Source organism: Choloepus didactylus, chromosome 16, assembly GCF_015220235.1.
Source record: "Choloepus didactylus isolate mChoDid1 chromosome 16, mChoDid1.pri, whole genome shotgun sequence".
In the NCBI taxonomy this organism is placed as follows: Eukaryota; Metazoa; Chordata; class Mammalia; order Pilosa; family Megalonychidae; genus Choloepus; species Choloepus didactylus.
The window spans coordinates 26436264-26457150 of record NC_051322.1 but is presented as its reverse complement, the minus strand read 5'-3'; the positions used below and the strand labels follow the sequence as shown (position 1 = coordinate 26457150).

General features: G+C 38.5%; 1 pseudogene; it reads left to right on the top strand.

Annotated features, from left to right (window-relative positions):
- Nucleotides 1–19563: 19563 nt before the first annotated feature.
- Nucleotides 19564–20220, top strand: LOC119511810 (annotated as a pseudogene).
- Nucleotides 20221–20887: the final 667 nt, after the last annotated feature.

Sequence of the window (20887 nt, the reverse complement as noted above, 5' to 3'; positions counted from 1 at the left end):
ATAGAAAAACAAATAAACAAATTTATTTGGAAGGGCAGGGTGCCCCCAAATAGCCAAAAACATCTTGAGAAAGAGAAATGAAGTGAGAGGGCTCACACTACTGGACTTCAAAGCATACTACAAAGCTACAGTGGTCAAAAGAGCATGGTATTGGCATAAAGATAGATATATCGACCAATGGAATCGAATTGAGTGTTCAAAAATAAACAATACAACAGAGGAGCCTCTTAAATAAATGGTGTTTGGAGAACTGGATATCTACATCCAAAAGAATGAAAGAGGTCTCCTATATCACATTTTATACAAAAATTAACTCAAAATGAATCAAAGACCTAAACATTAGCACTAAGAGAATAAGTCTTAGAAGAAAATATAGGGACACATCTTAAAGATTTTGTGATACGAGATGGTTTCCTAGATCCTACATCCAAAGCACCAACAATCAAAGAAATAGATAAATGGGATCTCCTCAAAATTAAACATATTTGTATATCAAAGGACTTTGTCAGAGAAGTAAGAAGGCAGCCTATGTAATGGGAGACAATATTTAGAAACCATATATCAGATAAGGATTTAATATCCAGAATATATAAAGAGATCATATAACTCAACAATAGAAAGACAAACAACCCAATTGAAAACTGGGCAAAATACATGGACAGACACTTTTCTGAAGAGGAAATACAAATGGTTCAAAAACATATGAAAAGATGCTCAACTCACTGGCTATTAGGGAAATGTAACTCAAAACCATAATGAGATATCATCTCACACCTATGAGAATGGCCATTATGACAAAAACAGGAAATTAGAAGTGCTGAAGAGGATGTGGAGGAGGAGGCACACTTATTCATTGTTGCTGGGAACAAAGAATAGTGCAGCCACTCTGAAAGACAATGTGTTGATTCCTCAGGGAGCTAAGTATAGAATTGCCATATGATCCAGCAATTCCATTACTAGGTATATACTCAGAGGAACTGAAAGCAAAGACAGAAACGGACATTTGTAAACTGATGTTTATAGCACCATTATTCATGATTGCGAAGAGATGGAAACAGCCCAAATGGCCACTAACAGACAAGTGGATAAACAAACTAGGATAGATCCATATGATGGAATATTACACAGCTGTAAGACAGAACAAAATCATAGAAAATAAAGCAACATAGATGAAACTTGAGGACGTTATGTTAAGTGAAGTTAGACACAAACATAAGGACAAATATTGTATGGTCTCACTAATATGAACTAACATTAATGAGCAAAGTTTGCAAGTTCAAGCTGAGAACACAGGTTATCAGGAGATAGAAAGAGGGTCGAGACTGGGCATTTGATGCTGAAGGAGCATAGAATGTTGAACAGGATTGACTGTATAGAACCAGAAATGGATAGCATAATACTGTGTGATGGTAGCACAATACTGTAAGTACATTGAACAAAGATGCCTATGAGTAAAATTTGAAAGAGGAAGGCTAGGGGCATATATGACACCAGAAGGAAAGATAGATGATAAAGCCTGGGACTGTATAATTTAGTGAAACCTAGAGTGGCCAATCACGGTGACTAAATGTACAAATATAAAAGCATTTTTACATGTGGGAGAATAAATGAATGTCAACGTTGCAAGGTGTTGAAAAAGGGATGGTATTGGGGAAAATAATATAATCCATATAAAGTAGACTCTATAGTTAACAGTAACATTGCAATATGCTACCATTAAATGTAACAAAGGCAATATACCAAAGTTAAATGTCTATAAGAGGGGGATATAAGAGAGGGGTATGGGATTCTTGGTGGTGGTAGTGGTGTCTGACCTTATTATTGTATTTTACCATATTTTTTCTTTTATCTTTTTTATTATTTTTTCAATTTTTTTGGAGTAATGAATATATTCAAGTGCTGATTGTGATGATGAATGCACAACTATATGATGATACTGTGAACGATTGTACACCGTGGATGATTGTATGGTATGTGAATATCTCTCTATAAGATTGCAGGGGAAAAAAAATAAACAGAGGGATACAAGCACTGGAGAAAACATGGAGAGAGGGATGTACCTATTCACTCTTGGTGGGGAAGTAGAATGGCATAGCCCCTCAAGAGGACAGTGTGCTAAGTATATGGGTACCATAGGTCCTACAACCTTATTATGGGGCATATAATTGGGAGAACTGAGAGCAGGGACACGAATGGACATTTGCACACTAATGTTTATGGCAGCAGCATTCACAATTTGCAATGGATGGAGGTGGCCTAAGGATACATCAACTGATGAACAGAATCGTGAACTGTGGTGTATGCATAGAATAGAATATTGAGTGGCTACAAGAAACAATGAAGTTGTAAAACATGCAACTAGGTGAATGGATCTTGAAGACAGCATTTTGAGTGTATGCCAGAAACTAAAAGACAAACATTATAACGCCTCACTAATACGGACTAACTGTAATGTGTAAAATCTGAGAACTGAATCTTAGGGCACAGTTTATCAGGGAATGCTTACTGTAAAAGTCCCTAGATTGTAAGCTCTTACAGCAGTCACATCTGTTCCTGAGTTGTAATGGTTATCTCTAAATTCTGAGATGCTGAGCTCTTTGTGTATAACCTGGTTGGTCTCTGGAACTTCGAGTATCTGTGTGACACCTGAGACTCAGAGCCAGAGTTCGGCAGCTATGAATGTCAATATTACCTCATACGACAACTGCTTAAAAAACCAAAAAAGAGTTCAGACTTTAATTAGAGACATGAATGAAGCAGATCTGGTTAGGACTACTAAGGCAAATCAGGCCAAACGGTAAAGGACGATATTGACTGTGTTTTAAAACTTCAACCTCTGTGTGACACCAAGGGAAGAGATGTTTATTTGGTGCAGGATCTATATCTTCTTTAGCCCACTAAATAATTTAACTTGAACAGTTTATTCAAACACCATAATTACATGGAACTTTTAATAGGGAGTGAGATCTAGTAGGTTTGTTCAGGTTAGTGTGAAATCCTGATACATACCAAAGTAATTTGGGTAGAGAAAAAAAATGTATTTGCAGGGCCCCCCTGAGGAACTGGGCAAAATGCAGAAATATTAAATTTCCCCACCTGGGGAATTACTGATATTCTCACAAGCATTGAGTACTACCAAATTAGTAGGCCAAGCCCTTGATCTTGGGGCTTGCCCTTATGAAGTTCATTACTGCAAAGGAGAGGCTAAGCCTACTTATAATTGTGCCTAAGAGTCTCCCCAGAGGACCCATTTTGTTGCTCACATGTGGCCTCTCTCTCTAAGCCCACTCAGCATGTAAACTCACTGCCCTCCCCACTACGTGGGACATGACTCCCAGGAGTATAAATCTCCCTGGCAACATGGGACATGACTCCTCAGGATGAGCCTGGACCTGGTATTGTGGGATTAAGAAAGTCTTCTTGACCGAAAGGGGAAAGCAAAATGAAACAAAGTTTCAGTGGCTGAGAGATTTCAAATGGAGTCTAAAGGTCATCCTGGAGGATATTCTTATGTGCTATATAGCTATCCCTTTGTAGTTTTTAGTGTATTGGAATAGCTAGAAGGAAATATCTGAAACTGTTGAACTGCAACCCAGTAGCCTTAATTCTTGAAGACGACTGCATAACTACATAGCTTACACAGTGTAACTGTGTGATTGTAAGATGCTTGTGGCTTATACTCCCTTTATCCAGTTATGGACAGATGAGTAGAAAAATGGAGACAAAAATTAAATGCAAAATAGGATGGGGTGGTGGGATGGGATGTTTTAGGTGTTTTTTTAACTTTTTATTTATTTATTTATTTATTTATTTTTGGAGTAATGAAAATATTCAAAAATTGTGGTGATGAATGCACAACTATATGATGATACTGTGAACAACTGATTGTACACTGTGGATGATTGTAGAGTATGTGAATGTATCTCAAAACTGAATTTAAAAAATAAATACAAAAAAATTTTAAAAAGGATATGCAAATGACAAACCTATGAAGAGATGTTTAACATCTTTACCCCTTGGGGAAATGCAAATTAAAACTATAATAGGATATCACAACACATGTATCAGAATGGCAAAAATTAAAAATAGTGACATGACCTAATGCCAGTTAGGCTGTGCAAAAACCAGATCACTCATACATTGCTGGCGGGAATGTAAAAGGCACACTCTGGAAAGACTTTGGTGGTTTCTTAAAAAGCTAAACATTTAACTTCCATAGAACCCTTCAGTTATACCCCTAGAGAAATGAAAATTTAGGTTCACACAACAAATTGTTAACAAATATTCATATCAGCTTTATTAGTAATATCCAAAAACTGAACTCAGTCCAGATGTCCTTCAAAGGATGAATGGTTAAACAAACTGTGGTATATCCATATCATGGAATACCACTCAGCAATAAAAAAGGACAAACTATTGATGCACACACCAAAATGGATGACTCTCAAAATTACACTGAATGGAAAAAAGCTAATCCCAAAACATTACCAACTGTAATTCTATTTATATAACATTCTTAAAATGAGAACATTATAGCTATGAAGAACAGATCAGACAGGAGTCAGAGATGCGGGTGGGGTTGGGGGTCAGAGGGTGGCTGTGGCTATAGAAGGGCAACAGGAGGGACCCTTATGGTGACAGAAATGTTCTGAATCTTGATTGTGTCTATGACAATATCCTGGTTGTGACATTGTACCACAGTTTTGTAGAATGTTATCACTGGGGAAAATTGAGTATAGTAGGTATCTCTCTGTGTTAATTCTTAAAATTGCATGCAAATCTACAATTATCTCAAAATAGAAAGTTAAATAAAAAGAGAGAGAAAGAAAGCACACTTCATTTAAGAGACTTGGGACCCATCTGTTTAAGACATCTATCCTATAATCGACAGATTAAATCTTATCGTTGTCTTTTGCATTTCAATTTGAATCTTCTAGGTTGTCTTCCCAAACCAAAACAGTAGAGGAAGTTATGATAATTTTCAGGAGAGTAGGAAAAAATGTATTTCTTCACCTCATAAATAACCTGGATATTAAAATTCGGTCACACTATTATTCAATAATTTTTAAATAATCATGTGTTTGATTATTACATTCATTCCACAGTCATTCACCAAACACCTACTACAAGCCCTATGAAGAATGCAAGGTTGATTCTGTCATGAACTCTTGCCTCAACAAGCTCATGGTCTTATGTTAGTTAACTAATCTGGGGCAGGGTACATGTGTGTATCGAGCATGAAAAGATGGCCCACAAGGAACCAAATGGACAAAGTCTGATTACCTTTCCTAAATGTTATCGGTCATGATGTCCAATATAGTCCCACAACATAGTCAGAGGAAAATATGAAAAAGCAAAAAATATTGAAGTCAGAGACATCACAATATTTGCCACAGTGCTAAAACAGCAGCTTCTTTATCGCATATATTTACATGTACTTTGCCATTTTATGCATGTCCTAGATAAGAACAATATGAGTGTATGGCCCATTACCATTCAAATACCAACTGGAGACCTTACAAATTCTATCACTTTGTAGAGAGGGAGCATAAACAGAAGAAACACTTAAACTTTTCTATTTCCACACTGCAGCAATAAAGAGATTGTTTATCCAGCTAAAACCTTTCATGTGAGAAACAAGAGCACTATAACCAAATATCCAAGCCCAATGGCAGGGCCTGACTCTTCATAGAAATATGGTAATGAGCTAACAAGCTAACCTAAGCTTAGCTATTCCATGAGATAAATCAACCACAGGACTAAGTAGAAGCATCCTCATATTTACCCTCCTGCAGGGAAGATCCTTAGCAGTTACCCGAATTCCCCCCAGGTATCCATCCTGTCTCTATTACTTCACCCCTTTAGAGTTAATCACCCCAAAAGACAGAAGTTGGGATTGATCAATGGTAGTTATAAATGCACTAACTCCAGGAATTAAGAGAAAATTTAACTTGCTATTTTGAATTCTTACTCATTTGGGTTAGTTTAGAAATGGCTGAAAGTAAAACTAATGAAACCAAATAAAAATTGTACTGGAAAAAACATCATAAACAGATAATACTATTACATGTGTAAAATATATTATAGTTATACTCATTTTGACAATATACCCACCATCCATTTTTACATATCTTTCAAACTATAGCATCCAGTTTCACTGTTCTCTGATTAAAGTAGGATATAAAAAGTAAAGTCACTCAGACATACTTGATCCTGCTCCAGCAGCACCCCTTTGAAACTACCTGTAACTGTCTTTGTGATAAATTAGGTCTTGGACCACCTGAATGTCAAAACTGTTGTGATAAGCATCATTAAAACAAGCAGAAACAAAATTCTGCTTTTCTCTGAAGACTGTTTCTTTGTAGTATTTGAAACGACCATTTTCATCCAAAGACCCGAAAGAGGCTTCAATTATTGGGTTAAAAAAACATTCTTGTCACCTCTCAGACACCGCTGCTACAGACATCAGTCAGAGTATCCGGCACGGTCTAAAAGGTAGAATTTGGCTCAGTTTGAAAGACCTCTGAGCACTTTATTAGATGACAACCCAGAGAGCACAGTGACAAGTGGCATGCGGGGGCCACACGAAAGCAGCAGCAGAGTTGGCTGAGCCAGGGAAAGGCCATGGCTGATTTTGCTCTTCTCCTAAGATGAATTTGGCCCATTAGCTATTCTGGGGAAAAAGTATTCACTCTCCTCCGAAGCCACTTGGATAAGGGTCATAGCTTTTCTAGAAACACTATGTGATAAACGGGGTGGGGTCGGAAAACCACACTGGGATTTGAGGGGGCACATGAGGTCTTGGGGTGGAGACAGGAAATTCCCAGTTAGAGAATTTCAGGTGCTAAATAGGCTTTCTCAAGATCTGGGGACATAAAAATCAGAGTGTTATATGGGGTTTGGGGAAGTCGGGAAGAAAAGGGTTAGATGGACTCACGTACAGCAAATTATTACCCCAGGCTGGCTGTGAATGAGCCATTTCACTGGACAGAGGCAAGTAGTTTTGAGTTACTGTGAAAGAATCTAAGAGCTGACTGAGCTGTCCTTCCTAAAGGACACAATGATGGGAAGAAGTTGCACTGCCTTAAGATTCCAGTACTTTGCCAGCAGTAAAGAATGTGGATTCCCTAGACCTAGAAAAACAGACGGTGAAGATGCAGATTGCTTAGCGGTATGATGCATCTCGGAGATCAGTACAAGTACTTACCCTACAGACAAAAAGGACACCCAAGCAGTGAGTGATGGCTTATCGGAGAACACCTGGAGAGTGGCAGAGACAAGTCTAGAACATTCATGTCTCCCTCATGCCAAACCCCGTGTCCCTTTCTTCATAATTGTTTCATTATTTTTCTTTTTAAAAAACATTACAGAAGGAGAGACATCCAGGAAGATGGCAGAATAGTTTAGGCAGAGCTCACTCCTCCACCGTGGAACTGGAGAAAAGGCAGAAAATGACTGGGACAGCAGTACCGGGGTTCAGCTGACCAGAGAAGGACCTCTGCCTTATATAGGGAAGACCTGGATGAAAAGCAGAGAAACTACAACTGGGAAGTTGGGGAGAGTGTGCTCAATTGTGACCACCCCAGGGGCCCGACACTGGGTGTCAGCCAGATCAGGAGGCTAAGGAGTGGTGCACTCCCACTTCAGCTGCAGGCTGGTGGAGTCAACCCTCTCAGGCCGCAGCCTGGAGTTGCATCATGGAAACCCGGGAGCCAGCAAACTCATTTTATCCACACAAAGAGACCTTGTTGCAGTGCCCAAGGCCCACCCCCCATCCCTGAGGCAGGCCACTGTGGGCATCTGGTTTTAGGGAGAAACTGCGGGACCCTCCCCGTGGGAGAAGAGGGGGATGCAGAGCAGAGCCGATCTGATGGTTGGCTGGCAAGAGAGACACCCTGGGTCCTGCTGCCTCCATCCTTTCTCCACAGAGACCCACAGTACTCACAGCATGCACGAGCAGAGAAGTGGGGGAGAGGGAGCTGCTCTGCAATGCAATGCAAGGCCCTTGGGTACACACCCAGCCTGGGTCTTGCTGGCTGGTGAAAAGCAGGGCACTCCTGGGCCTGCTGCTGGCTGGGGAATTTGAACCTCTCAGTCCCATAGCCCAAGGTCTTTCCACACAGTGGCCTGCAAATCAAAAGACCCATTTGTGTCCACAAAGCAGGGTCTTGGCTGAGGTGCACAATGCTCACCCACTCTCCAGAGCCAGAGGCTTCCAGCACACACAGAGGCCTGCAGCCTTGACTGGACTGTTGCCTGATTGGGTCCCTTCCCAGCAGGCTGCTACAGTCAAGGAGGGACTGGGTTGTGGGGAAGAGGCAGTCAAAGGCCATCCACTGGGAAGACAGGGATAGTGCAATCTGACAAGCTGCTTTTATGCCCAACATTTAAGACTTCTGAAAAGGGTTGCACCCCCTGCATGAGGCCCTAACCCTGGTTTGGTTGGGAATTCCTGACAAACTAAGTGCCAAAGGAGATCTTCCACACAAACCCAAGCAACTACAAAATCTTAGATGAGCAAGAGAAATCATTTTTTCAAAATAACCTGATCAAGGGAATTAAATGCCAAGAATCAAGTAAAAAAAATCACAAAACACATGAAGAAGCAAGAAGATATGGCCAGGTAAAACAATCAAACTAAAAAGCCAGAGGAGACAGAATTTGGGACAACTAATCAAAGATGATCACAAAAATCTCCTAAATAACTTCAATGAGGTGGCTAAAGAGATAAAGGATGTCAACAGAATACCAGAAGACCATAAAGAAGAATTTGAAAAAATAAAAATAAAAATAGCAGCTCTTTCAGAAATGAAATGTACTGTGGATCAAATTAAAAATATACTATAGACACACAACAGATTTGTGAGGAAAATAATCAAAAAGTGAACTACAGGATGGAGCAACTGAATTCAAATGCACAAAAGAACAAATGGTGAAAAAGATAGAAAAATTTGAATTGGATCCCAGAGAAATGATGGATAACATGAAGAACACAAATTTAAGAATTACTGGTGTCCCAGAAGGAGAATAGAAAAGGACTAGGAAGACCATTTGAGGAGATAATGCAGGAAAACTTCCCAACCCTTATAAGAGGATTATAAATATGCAAATCAAAGAAGCCCAATGAACTCCAAATAGAATAAATCCAAATATACCCGCTCCAAGCCACATAATAATCAGACTGTCAAATTCTGAAGACAAGGAGAATTCCTGAGCAGCAAGAGAAAAGTGATCCACCACATACAAGGAAAGCCACATAAGAATAAACACTGACTACTCATCAGGCACCCTAGAGGTGAGAAGGCAGTGGTAGATATATTTAAGATTCTGAAAGAGGAAAATTGCCAAACAATTCTTTTTTCCAGCAAAGCTCTCCTTCAAAAGTGAGTGAGAGTTTAAAATTTTTCATGAATAAACAAAAGCTGAGAGAATTGTTCACAAGAGACCTGCCCTGCAAGAAATACTAAAGAGAGTTCTGTCAGCTGAAAAAAAAAGACAGGAGAGAGAGGTCTGGAAGAGGATACAGAATTGGAGAGTATTAGTAAGGGCTTAAAGGATAAAAAGAGAAAGAGAAAAGATAGATCTGGCAAATAAAACCAAAAGATAAGTGAATCAAGAACTGCCTTTACAGTAATAATTTTGAATGTTAACAGATTAAACTCTACAATCAAAAGACACAGATTGACAGAATAGATTTAAAATGTGATCCATCTATATGCTGTTTACAAGACTCATCTTAGACCCAACGATACAAATAGGTTGCAAGTGAAAGGATGGAAAAAGATATTCTATGCAAGTAGTAATCAAAAGAAAGCTGGGATAACTATGCTGATATCAGACAAAATAGACTTTAAATGCAAAGATGTCATAAGAGACAAGGAAGGAAACTATGTATTAATGAAAGTTGAAATTCACCAAGAAGAAATAACAATCATAAATGTTTATGCACCCAATCAAGGTACTCCAAAGTACATAAGGCAAACACTGACAAAAATGAAGGGAGTAATAGAAATTTCTATAATAGTGGGAGACTTCAACACACCACTCTCTTCAATAGATAGAACAAATGGATCAATAAGGAAACAGAGAACCTAAATAATATGATAAATGAATTAGACCTAACAGACATATATAGATCACTGCACCCCCAAACACCAAGACATACATTCTTCTCAAGTGCTCATGGAACATTCTCCAGGATAGATCATATGCTGGGGCACAAAACAGGTCTTAATAATTTTAAAAAGATTGAAATTATTCAAAGCACTTTCTCTAATCATACTGTAATGAAGCTGGAAATAAACATTTAAAAACGGGAACTTTCACAAATACATGGAGCTTAAACAACACACTCTTAAATTGCAAGAGAAATCAGTAAATATCTGTAGATGAATGCAAACAAGAATACAACATATCAAAACCTATGGGATGCAGCGAAGGTGGTGCTGAGAGGGAAATTTATAGCTCTAAATGCCTACATTAAAAAGGAAGAAGACTTAAAACCAAAGACCTAACCGAACAACTGAAGAAACTAGAGAAAGAGCAGCAAACTAACTCTAAAACAAGTAGAAGGAAAGAAAAAAAGATTAAAGCAGAAATAAACGAATGGAGAAGGAGAAAAAAAAAAAACAATAGAATCAATAAAACTAAAAGCTGGTTTTTGAGAAGATCAAGATTGACAAACCCTTAGCTAGACTAACAAAGTCAAAAAGAGAGAAGATGCAAATAAATGTAATAAGAAATGAGAGGGGGGTCATTACCATGGACCATGAAGAAATAATAAGGGATATTATGAACAACTGTATGCCAACAAACTAGACAACTTATAGGAAATGAACAATTTCCTAGAAACACACCAACAACCTATACTGACTCAAGAAGAAACAGAAGACCTCAACAAACCAATCAAAAGTAAAGTGATTCACAAATGTTGGGGACTGACGGCTTGATGTGCTGAGCCCTCTGTCTTGGGGCTTGCCCCTGTGAAGCTGGTTGCTGCAAGGAGAGGCTAAAACTGCTTATAACTGTGCCTGGGAGTCTCCCCCTAAGTGCCTCTTGCTCAGATGTGGCCCTCTCTCTCTAACTAATTCACCTTGGTGGCTGATCTCGCTGCCCTCTCCCCATACATGGGACCTGACTCCCAGGGGTGTAAATCTCCCTGGCAATGCAGGATATGACTCCCGGGGATGAATCTGGACATGGAATTGTGGGATTGAGAACATCTTCTTGATCAAAAGGGGGATGCAAAATGAAATGAAATAAAGCTTCAGTGACTGAGAGATTTCAAATGGAGTCAAGAGGTCACTCTGGTGGACATTCTTCCGCACTATACAGATAACACTTTTTAGATTTTAATATATTGGAATGGCTAGAAGTAAATACCTGAAACTACCAGACTCCAACCCAGTAGCCTTGACTCTTGAAGACAATTGTAAAATAATGTAGCTTACAAGGGGTGACAGTATGATTGTGAAAACCTTTATCCAGTGTGTGGATGGATGAGTAGAAAAATGGGGACAAAACCTGAATGAAAAATAGGGTGGGATGGGGGGGTGATTTGGGTGTTCTATTTTTATTTTTTATTCTTATTCTGATTCTTTCTGGAGTATGGAAAATGTTCAAAAATAGATTGGGGTGATGAATGCCCAGCTATATGATGGTACTATGACCAGTTGATTGTACACCATGGATAATTGTATGGTATGTGAATATATCTCAATAAAATGGAATTAAAAAAAAAAAGTGATTCAGTCAGTCATTAAAAACCCCTCTACAAAGAAAAGTCCAGGGCTAGATGGCTTCACAGGGGAATTTTACCTAGTTTCCAAGAACTAATAACATTCTTGCTCAAACTCTTCCAAAAAATTGAAGAAAAGGAAACACTACTTAACTCATTCATGAAGCTAACATCACTCTAATATGAAAACCTGATAAAGATACTATAATAAAGGAAAACTACAGGCCACTCTTCCTAATAAATATAAATACAAAAATTATCAACAAAATACTTAAAAATGGAATCCAACAGCACATTAAAATAATTATATACCACAACCAAGTAGGGTTTATTCTAGGCATGCAAGGGTGGCTCAACACAAGAAAATCAATCATGTAATACAACACATTAACAAATCAAAAGGGACAGATCACATGATCATCTCACTTGATGCTGAAAAGGCATTTGACAAAATTTAGCATACTTTCTTGATAAAAAACACTTTAAATGGGAGGAGTCAAAAGAAACTACCTCAATATGATAAAGGACATATATGAAAAACCCAGTCAACATTGTACTCAATGGTGAGAGCCTAAAAGACTTCCCCCTAAGATTGGGAATGAGACAAAATTGCCCACTGTCACCGCTGTTATTCAACATTGTGCTAGAAGTTCTAGCCAGAGCAATTAAGCAAGAGAAAGAAATAAAAGGCATCCAAATCAGAAAGGAAGAAGTAAAACTCATTATTTACAGATGACATGATCCTATATTTGGAAAATCCTGAGAAATCTATGACAAAGTTACTTGAGCTAATAAATTCAGCAAAGTGGTGGGATATAAGATAAATGCACAAAAATCAGTAGTGTTTCTATACACTAGTAATGAGCTAACCAAGTAAGCAATTAAGAAAAAAAATCTCATTCACAACAGCAACTGAAAGAATCAAGTATAACCAAGGAGGTAAAGGACCTGTATACAGAAAACTACAAGACAATGCTAAAAAAAAATTTTTTTAAAGACCTAAATACATGGAAAGACATTCCATGTTCATGGATAAGAAGGCTAAATGTCATTAAGATGTCAATTCTACCCAAATTGATCTACATATTCAATGTAATACCAATCAAAATTCCAACAACCTACTTTGCAGAATTGGAAAAGTTAGTTATCAAATTTATTTGGAAGATAAAGGGGCCCTGAATTGCCAAAAACATCCTAGCAAAAGAAGAACACAGTGGGAGGACTTATACTTCCTGACTTTAAAGCTTATTATAAAGCCACAGCATCGTATTGGCACAAAGATAGACATATTGATCAATGGAATCAAATTGGGAGTTCAGAAATAGACCATCAGACCTATTGTGAGGGCCCCCACATCTACTGAACTGGGACAGAATAGTCTCTTCAATAAATGTGGCTGGGAGAACTTGATAGCCATATAAAAAGGAATGAAAGAGGACCCCTACCTCACACCCTATACAAAAAGTACCTCAAAGTGAATCAAGGAACTAAATATAAGAGTCAGTACCATAAAACTCCTCGAAGAAAATATAGTGACTTAGAGATAGGAGGTAGCTTCTTAGACCTTACACCCAAAGCACAAGCAACAAAAGAAAAAAATAAAAGAATTCCTCAAAACTGCCAAAAAGGTGAAAAGGTAGCCAGCTCAATGGGAGAGAATATTTGGTAACCATGTATCTGACAAGTGTATGATATCCAGTATATATAAAGAAATCCTACAACTCAACAGTAAAAGGACAAATAACCCAATTATACAATGGGCAAAAGATATGAATAGACATTTCTCCAAAGAGGAAATACAAGTGACTAAAAAGCACATTAAAAGTTGTTCATCTTCATTAGCTACTAGGGAAATGCAAATCAAAACTACAATGACCTATCATCTCACACTTGTAAGAATTGCTACCATTGAACAAACAGAAAATTACAAATGTTGGAAAGGATGTAGAGAAACAGAACACTTACTCACTGCTGGTGGGAATGTAAAATGCTACAGCCACTGTGGAAGACAGTTTGGCTGTTCCTCAGAAACTAAATATCCAGTCACCCTATGACCTGACAATTCCTCTACTTGGTATATACCCAGAAGATTTGCAAGCAGGGACACGAACGGATATTTGCATACTGATGTTCACAGTGGCATTATTCATAATTGCCAAAAGATGGAAACTATCAAAGCATCCATCAACAGATGAATGGATAAACAAAATGTGGTATATACATACGATGGGATATCATGCAGCAGTAAGAAGGATTGAGGCTCTGAAGCATGTGACAACATGGATGAACCTTGGGGACATAATGCTGAATGAAATAAGTCAAACACCAAAGGACAGATACTATATGATTTCACTAATATGAACTAACCAGAATATATAAACTCAGAGTCTTAAAACGTAGAATATAGGGTACACAGAGAGAGACAGAAGGTAGAGAAGGGGAAGCAGTTACCTAACATGTATAAAATTTTTAATGAGGTTGAACTTAAATGTTTGGGAATGGGTAGAGGGGAGGGTAGCTCATTACTGGGATTATAAGTAATAGTGCTGTATTGTAGGTGAATTTGGCTGAAAGGGGTTGTTTAGAGTCATGTATGTCACCGATTAACACTACAAATATAATTAAGTTCTTGTATGAACTACTACAAATATATGACACTTATACAAAGAATTAATAACAGAGTAGTATATGGGGGGATATTACCTTTTGCAAGCTACAGATGAGAGTTAAAGTAATACCTTAATATCCTTTCATCAACAGTAACAGCTGTACCACACCAATACTAGGGATCAATAATAGGGGAGGATAAGGGATAAAGGGTGTTTGGAGTTTTCTTTTTTTGTATGTGTCTATCTGATATTTTTCTTTCTGGAGCAATGAAAATAGTCTAAAATTGAGTGTGATGATTGCAAAATTGAGTGATGATACTGTAAGACATTGTATACTTTGGATGCAATATACGGTATGTGAATGTATCTCAAAATCTGAAAAAAAGGAAAAAGTTACAAAAGTAATACCTGCAAACCAGGCAGACATATATACAGAAAAAGGTAATATCCTGCCTCTACCCTCTGCATTTGTTGTGTTAGCATTTGGGGGTGTATCTTTTCACCTTTTTTTTTCCATATTTGTGCATTCACATGCATACATACAACATTCACACACATACTTACAACACTCACAATTTTTACTGATTTTTAATTGAATTATCTACTACATCACTCTGATATATATATTTATTTTTAGCTATTAATATCTCTTGAATGTACTTCTAGATCAATATGTATAGCTTTATGTGATGGTTAAGTTCATGAGTCAACTAAGTCAGGTTATGGTGTCCAGTTGCTTGGTCAAGCAAGCACTGGCCTGATTGTTACTGTGAGGATATTTCATGGACTTAAGTCATCAGCAAGTTGATTATGTCTATAGCCGATTACGTCTACAATCAACTAAGGAGATTGCCTTCAACAGTGACAGAAGTCTCATCCAAACAGGTGAAAGCTTTAAAAGGAGAAATGATGATTTCAGCAGTCAGGAGAGAGAATTTCCATCCCTACTTCAGCCAGCCAGCTTCTTATGAGGAATTCATCAAAAACCTTCATCAGAGTTGCCAGAGCTTGCAACCTGCCCTACAGAATTTGGACTTGCCCATCCCTATAGTTACGTGAGACAATTCTACAAAAAATCTCATTATATATGTATACATACATATATACCTGTATACTCCTGTCACTTCCGTTTCCCTAGGAAACCCTGACTAATACACTCTCATTCGCTCTTTTGAATAGCTGCATAATATTCCATCTTGGGTATGTATCCTACTGATTAACAATTAGGTCATTTCTGGTTATACAGCAATACAAACAATGCTGCAGTGAACATCTTGGTTCATATATACTTAAATATCTTCAATTTTAAAGCACAGACTCCTTAATAAGATTTGCTCATTCAATAAATATGTGCATTACCAATTCTTTCATTTTTCTTTCCCCAACATATCACAACATTCTCATAAGGTGAAATGTAAATTTCAACATTGGGAACACAAAGCTATTTGGAGAACAACTATGGTTAAAAAGAGTCCAATTAGTCCTTTATAGAAAGGTCTTTGCATTTTGGTAGACTAGGAAAAATACAAATCATGAGCATTCTGCTCTCAACCACACAGAGATAGAGCTCCCCCCCAGGTCCCTTTTATCCTGCTTTCTATGAGATGTAGCCCAATGATACAATCAGTATCCCCCAAGCTCTTTCCATCACTACTTTATACACTTTTAAGGCTTAAAGAAATGCCAGTGCCAAAGGTCAAACTTAGACTGATAGCTGCTAGCAGGTGATTCTTTCAACTAGAGAGTATTTCCTAGTTCTAGCAAAAACCATGGGGAAGGTTTCTTTTCTGCCATACCCACAGTCAATTAACCAGATGAAGCTGTGAAACCTCGCAGTGGGGTAGATATGGCCAAGCCCTGCACCTTCCCTGGACTCCACTGGTGAACTTGGGGGAGAGCTGGCAGGAAGTGGACTGCAGCCCATGGAGATAACAGACATATTGAGATTCTGAAGTTACATTATGAGGCTATTATTGAGGCAACTCTGCTGAAGTCAGGGCTCTTGGGAAAAAGGGGCATGTGGAAAGCATTGCTATTACTGGGCAAATCAGCCACGACTTACTATGCAGATCTCCAGGAAAATAAATGAACAAAGTTGAGCTTGAAAAATGCACTCGGCTTGCAAATGCTTCTGTCACATCAACACAAGCTGAGATTGGCACTTCAAGAACAGTGGTTCATCTCTGACAGATTGCTCATGTGTTCCTTAAGAAAATGAGAATTTAGAACAAGATTCAATCATAAATTATTCCTTTGGAGGCTTTTTTCATGTTACTTCAGAACATTTTCCTGGTCATTTCTTAAGTGATGCTCTCCCTGGTCCCGTCGTTCACAAAGGCAGACAATTTTCAGTGAAGGAACCAGATCCTAAGCTGGGATTTGTGGGGTATCACCTTAAAGGAAGTTTCTGGTCCTCAGTTGTCACCCCCTCTCTTGGGCCAGTAACACCATCAGCCCAATTAAGGCTGTAAAGCTTGCCTTCATTAACACCTGGGGATAAAAGTCATTTCACATAAAATTTGCATGGGCAAGTATTTTTCTTTCATCACTGCCAAATCTCAAACACATCAAAATTTTCCACTGTGAAATGGCTGCATATATTATACGCTGTATTTATATCCTCTAGGAAGCATCGCAAATCCTTATTATACCCTGATATTAAATTTGGTGTTACAATCTCTGATATATCTGCCAGGCTAACTCACATGTAAACAGACATCTCTCTTAAAAATCTCTACTTCAGATTCAAGTGCCACAAATAATAATTCAGCTTGAAGTTCATTGCATCAATAATATTGACAATGGCAAAGATGATAGTGGTGATGAAGAAGAAACTGCTTTTAGTTAGTTCCTTCTTCATTTTGTTGACTTTCCCTTACACACAAAAACAAAGATAGAGACCAGAGAATTAATTCTGGAAACCTTTCCAAGATAAGTGTAGACTTTCTATGCGACTAGAGTATTCTTCTTTTAAATGAAAGAATGAGTCAATCAACATGAAGTGACTGTGAAGTTCAATAAACAAGGCAATAAATGACGATGATCTAAGGAATGCAGGTTAAAGACTCAGTGCAAAGGCATTCCTCCTTATAAGTTCTCACCTTTCCAAAGTCCGAAAATATTTAAAACTCTCCATATGAGTTTATGTTGTGATTTTTTTTCTAACTGCTACACACAATTATTCTGTTGGAAATTTGTATAGAAAAACATATTTGGTCATTCAGGTATCTTTTGAGAGAATCTGATTACCTAGGTGTATTTCCAAAGTTTTTGAAGGTGTCATTCTCACAACTATTCTCCTCTTAAAGATTTTAGGTATCAAGACATGGCCAACTACAAAACTACTTTCCACCTCCGACATTTTCATAATTTTGAAATACTTAGGCAGATGATGTAAGAATGATTATAAACTACTGAAAATACATTCTAGATATATATGCACCTTATATGTGTGAAAACCCAATCAGAATTAACTTTATTCTCCTTCAATACAATTTACTAAAGCTTTATTGTGTCCCTATTATGTGCAAAGCACAATGCCAAGTAATGAAGAGGACGTTAAATATGACATGGCCCCTGCTCTAGAGGATCTTCCAAATTAACTGCCTTTCTTTAATATGAACTAAATAGTCTTTAATTTTCAAACCAGAAAGATATTTTGGATGGTGCTTTAAATATCAAGGCCTTCAACAATCACAGGGCAATACTCATGTTCAAGAAGAAAATAACTACTAAAAGCAAGACATATATTCTTAGATGTGTGTGCACTTGTTTAGATTAGCCAAAATGATACTTTTTAAAATCAAGATGGGATAATATATTTAGAAAAGATTATGATTTGGCTTAATCTTGTCTCTTGGTTCTATCTAAAAAGTATTTTGAAATTACTCTAGAAATGATATTGCAAGGAAAGAATTTGGCAAAGTTTATCTATTAAAAGAATCACAAAGAGCTATTAATTATGCAAGTTTTCTTAAAAAGATATAAAAAGCACACAAATGACAAATATGGTTAAATTGTAGAATATCAAATACCACTATATTTCTGTTTTTTCTGGAAAGTCATTTTGAACAGGATATATAATATTTTATTTACAGTATTTATGGGATTATCTTTTATAAATTTAAATTATGAGGCCAACTATGAAAAGTTTATTCCAGGAATTTTCATAAATGAATTAAAGACATATTCAAGAAGGGTGGTTATAATTTATTTTCCATGTTTGTAGACTTTCCAAGGCTTTGAATCCTGTGGTTTCATAGACTTTTATGTCGACATTTGTGAAAAATATGACTTAAAAATAATATGGTTCAGTGGATTTGAAACTGCCTGAACAACAGTACCCAAAGAGTATTGATTAGTAGATCAATTTCAAAATAAAGGGTTGTTGTTCATATTATTCTAAAGGAATCTGTGCTTGGTTCTACTATGTTCATTATTAGGATGACCTGGATGAGGACACAGATGATCTGCTTATCAAATCCATAAATGACACGGAGCTGAGACAGACGGCAACCCGGCTGGCTGGTCAAGTCAAGAGTCAGTTGGTCTCAGTAGGGTGAAATGATGGATTGTACTTGCATGAAAATAAATAGGCTAAATGTAAAAGTCTGGCACATTACTTTATGAAAATGCATGAGTACTGAAAGAGATACTGTGGCAAAATTATAGAATGTTCTCATAGACTGCAATTTAATAAGAAACCAGACAGTCGGGTTTGGTCAGGGAGTCACCTCCCGGTGAACTATGTCTTATGCTCACTGAGTGTCTTATGCTCCTAACGGCGGGCTGGAGAGAAATAGGCATTATCATTATTCCCATTTTACAAAGGTACAGGGACTAAAATAATTTCCCCGATATCCTACAAATTACAAGAGACAGAGCTGGGATCTGAACCTATAGCAGTCTTGTAAAACCTGTGCTCTTTCTGATCCATCATCATGTAAACAGCACAGTAAAGATACTGCGGTAACTACTGCAATCTTAGCACAAAAGAAACGTGACCCTAGAGCAAAGGAGTAGTAGTACTCTTCCACTAGGCACCAGTCAGACTCTTATGGAAATCTCACGTGAAGAGTAATGCATAGGTGGCGCCAGGGAGGACAAGTCCTCATGGCAGCTGTGGGTTGGGCACGAACCCCGGCCTGGCCTCCGCATGCCCCCCGGGCTCTGCACCCGTAATACTGCACGGGTGCTGAGCACGCTCCGGCCAGGACGATGGTGAACTATTTCCTGGGCCACAGCATGCTCTGGAGTTCCTGGGACCAAGTGTTCAATGCCTTCTGGCAGTGGTACCTGGATCCTTATAGCAAACATGTCTTGAGGGAAGACACAGTTCACCGGGAGGTGACCCCTGACCAGAAGCTCCTGTCCCAGCGACTCCTGACCAAGACCAACAGGATGCCTCGCTGGGCCGAGCAACTGTTTCCTGCCAATGTTGCTCACTCGGGGTACATCAGGAGGACTCTATTGTGGACCTACAGAATCAGACCATGACCACTTTCACCTGGAACATCAACCACACCAGGCTGATGGTGGTGCAGAACGATGTGTTTACTGTGTGAACTCTGATAACAGCAGCTGGACGGAAATCTGCTGGGAAGCCTGAGTGTCCTCTAGCTTATTTGGCCTCTCCAGGGCTGTCCAGGAATTTGGTCTGGCCCGGTTTAAAAGCAATGTGACCAAGACTATAAAGGGTTTTGAATACATCTTGGCCAAGCTGCAAGGTGAGGCGCCTTCCAAACATTTGTGGAGACAGCCAAGGAAGCCAAGAAGGCAAAGGAAACTGCCCTGGCAGCTACAGAGAAGGCCAAGGATCTTGCCAACAAGGCAGCCACCAAGAAACAGCAGCAGCAGCAGCAGCAGTTTCTGTAGCCAGCCTGGGCCCTCCCACCACCACCACAGCACAACAGAGAAGCCAGCTCAGCTCTCTCCACCCTTTCCCCATTGTATCTTTTTGATTACTTTTTATATATTTATTATATAAATATATATTTTTTATATATTTTTATTATCAAAAAATCAACTTTCAGCCCTGTCTGGGTGGTGGGTTTGGGCGGGTGTCCTGTCAGGCCTCTACCGTACCCCAGGCCCATTACCCACACCTGAGCTGGGCCTGCTTATTTCCCCATTAGGCACTTGAGGACACTGAGGCACAGAGAGACACAGGCTTGACCAGGATCACGGATAGCATGCAGGTGAAGAGGCAATAATCACTAGACTGTAAGCTCCACGAGGGCAGGAATCTTTGCCTTGTTCACTGATGTGTCCCAAGTACCTGGAACAATACTTAGCACATAATAGGCACTCAATAAATACTTGTTGGATTCAGTTAGCACCACCACCCCCCAAAAAAAGAGTAATGCATACACCAAATGCTCATCAACAGAGGAGAGAAAAACAGATATTTGTACCATGAAACACCAATCAGCAATAAAAAGGAACAAACTACCGACACATGCAAGAACACGGACGACTCTCAAATTTCATGTTGAACAAAAGAAGCTCAACACAACAGAGTGCATACTGTTTGATGCCACTC